Source organism: Oncorhynchus mykiss, chromosome 25, assembly GCF_057628025.1.
Source record: "Oncorhynchus mykiss isolate SJ-2025 chromosome 25, ASM5762802v1, whole genome shotgun sequence".
Lineage (NCBI taxonomy): Eukaryota > Metazoa > Chordata > Actinopteri > Salmoniformes > Salmonidae > Oncorhynchus > Oncorhynchus mykiss.
Window position 1 is genome coordinate 53,443,934 of NC_143046.1, and position 3,498 is coordinate 53,447,431.

Below are 3,498 nucleotides of genomic sequence, written 5' to 3' on the forward strand. Positions count from 1 at the left end.
CACTCTTTGTGATTATTTTTCTTTGCTGAATGTATGGTCATCAAAGTGTGTGTGTGTGTGTGTGTGTGTGTGTGTGTGTGTGTGTGTGTGTGTGTGTGTGTGTGTGTGTGTGTGTGTGTGTGTGTGTGGTTTTTTGCACCGGCCAAATTTAAATTGATTGAAAGCAACAACTCGTCCGATTAGCGTGAGGAGTTGTGGACTGTTATTGTACAAATTATTATGGAGTCCTTCATTTTTTTTTTTTTTAACAATTGTGATGATTTCGTGAAGCATGGCACTCGATCACATCTGTGTCTTTGCCTTCTAACATTGTGCCAAAATCATTCCACAGTGTTTCCATTTTACAGTCCGTGAGACAGCGCCAGTGTTTTCCAAGATGGATACCCTGTCTCTTCGACTATTTGTGCTGAAATAAGGGGAAATATTCAATTTGAGGGTTTTTCTTTTGTTTCCCGCCCACGTATTTTTGTGTCAGTTTTGTAAAACAAAAGATGTCTTATTTTGGAAGCTGTATCAGATAGATTTTATTTAAGAAAATCTTGTAATTTTGTAAAGTGGGCCTTATTGAAATATATTTAGTGTTTGTCCTCTTTGATTGTAAGGATTTCATTTTTTGCTAGATACTGTATGCATCTTTCTCATTAATGCATTCCTGGAGAGTACTTTCCCCTTTTTTTGTTTTAGTGCGAGAGATGTCTCATGACCTTGAGCTATGAGATGGCAAGAGGAGAGAGACATGTCAGAAGCCAGCCTTGTGTCATAGTCATTGAAGAATGAGAGTAATGTACATTTGATCAGGAGTGGGTCTGCTAGGAGTCAACAGTCTTAAGTCATTTGCCATGTGGCGTCCTGTTTTATTAGCGGTTCAGGAATCAGTCAGTCGGTCCAGGTTTTTTGCTACTCTGTCCCCCCCCCCCCCCATAAATTCAGGGTTTGTTCATCTTGTGCGCTGTTTGCAAATGCTGCCAAAGAAAAATATGTTTAGGCCTCAAGACACACACACACATACTTATAAAGAACTGGAGATTCTCCAACACACACCCACTCCCACTCCCACACACAGGGGAATTTGGCCTGTACAATCAACTAGGGGGGGTTGGAAGTCATGTTTTTATATTGCAGTGTGTTTATAGATGGATAGAAATGCTTCTGAAATGGGGGGGTGGACTGACCGTTGTAACGAAGAGAGAAATGTACGTTATGAAATCAGATCAAAAATGTTATTCTGGGCGTCGCTGCGCCAAGCTTTTCTGTGTCGGTAATACACAGCAAAACGGTGCGGGATGCTTTTCTGTCCTCGAGTAATAATACATTTGTGCATGTTTAACCTTCCCGCAGTCCTGCATGTAGGTCTCTCAAAGCTGCCAGCTGTACAGCGGACTATGTATTCCAATCAAATAAAAAAAGCAACTTGTTTGTAACCTTGTTTTTGTGTCCGTGTCGACTATACTTTGCACCTGTACTGTGTATGCCTCTGTGTTACGGGAAAGTGTAACAGTCCGCTCGACAGTGTTTTTAGGTTTTTGAATTTTTGTTTCGAGGCCTCTGCATGCTTGGATTTGACAGCGCCACTCCCTAGCACGTGCGAGTGCACTGCACGCGAGTGTGTTTTGGGCGAGAGCAACAATTCCATTGCTTTTATATCACCTGCAATTGAGACTTGGCTAAAGAGAGGCTTTTGACGACGTGGAAACCACAAACCCTTGTGGAATGCCCAGTCAGCACACTCACCTTGCTATTAAACAGCACTGCCTGGCTGTGAGAAGGCTAGGATTGTTCCCCGACAGTCTTGCATCAAGCAGGTCTAGTGACAGGGTTATAGTGGGGCTGGTGGCTTGGCTCAGTCACGTCGGCTGCAAACTTGATGGGTTGGCCTAGCTCAGACTAATGGGTGGCACTTTATTTGAATGGTCTGTAGCGCATCTACAGATGGACTGTCAGTAACATTTCAACTCTCTACTCACCTTTAATCGTGTCCTAACCATTAACTTAACCCTAACCAGCAGTTACTATCACATTTGTTGATAAGCATGCGCAATCTGGGCTATCCAAATGAGTGCATTTGACACAAGTTGTGATAGCATGGATATTTCTTATAAGTTGGGTGACCTAAATAGTATGTGTGAAGTCAAGCATGCAAATAAATCATTATGCAAAATGGTAATTATGCAAGTTGGTACGGAGAAAGAGAACTCCATTTCAACATGAAAACCTTAGCAGTTTAATTTAGTAAATATCGCTAAATTGTCAAAACAGGTTATGTTATGCGGATGTGACTGCAGGTGTTTCAAGTGGTTCCAGAACTAAAATGAATGTAAGCTTACATGACTCTTGCAACATGTTAGTACCTGCCTTTTGGCATCTACTACAATGTGATCTCCTAAGGCTTTTCCATCAATTCTACTATCATCCTGACTTGGGTTTGAGTATCAAGTGTAGGCCACGTGTCAAACTCATTCCAGGGAGGGCCGAATGTCTGCGGGTTTTCACTCCTATGTACTTGGAATTACGGTCACTGAATTAGCAAGGAACCACCCTCACATGGTTGTCGGTCTTAATTAAAATGAAGAAAAAAAAAACTAGGCCCCCCATGGAATGAGTTTGATACCTCTAGCTGATTCTTGGAACTGTCACGTGACAAGAGTCTGGGTACATTTCCACCCTACCTCTGTACAGGCTGCTGTGTGAGTCACATGGCTGTTGGAGATTTGTTCAGACACGCTGAAGGCAGCCTCCTTCAAAGCTTTGTGTAACATATCTCGCAAGTAGGGAGACATACACCTGCCCATAGGAGAAGAACGTTCTGAACTCCAATGGAAACTGTGTGTGTATAGATAATACAAAGCCCACCAGCCACCCTGAGCCCCATGGTAAACCACACATGGAAATAACCCAGTGCCAACCTTGAGAGCTATTTCAATACATTTCCAACCAAAGTTACTATAGTTAAGTCAAACCGCTGTGGTCCACAGTTCTTTGCACAGGAAAAATCCCTCTAATATAGAGATATTGGCATTGAGCTATGTTCCCAAACTTCCCAGTGCAATTTTTCCATTGGTCCATCAGACCCCTACAATGGCGTAAGCTGGCAAAGCCTGTCACAGCCACCACACGCTCCAGGGAGCAGGCCAATGGTCAGGAAGAGGACAGGGAGTCAACACTACATAAAACACTGTGGCCACCCAGGTCAGAGATGTGTGGCTAGTGGGGAGTCCCAATTATCTCTCCTTCCTCCCAAAGTCTGCACGTGTTCACATCCCTATATTGATTTTAAAAGGAACTTACTGGTATAAATATGGCAGAAACTCTCACTAGCCCATGCCTACAATCCAATGCTTTTAGATTTGTGGGTAGTGAACGAGTGTACACTTCAGGAGAAGTTGTCTCCTCCACTCATAACTACCTGGATTGTGTTAACTAGGGATGAAACCTGAATGAAACACTGCAGATACCATCTGAACTTGTTCAATAAGAAACTAGTTCTCTTGACACACAAGA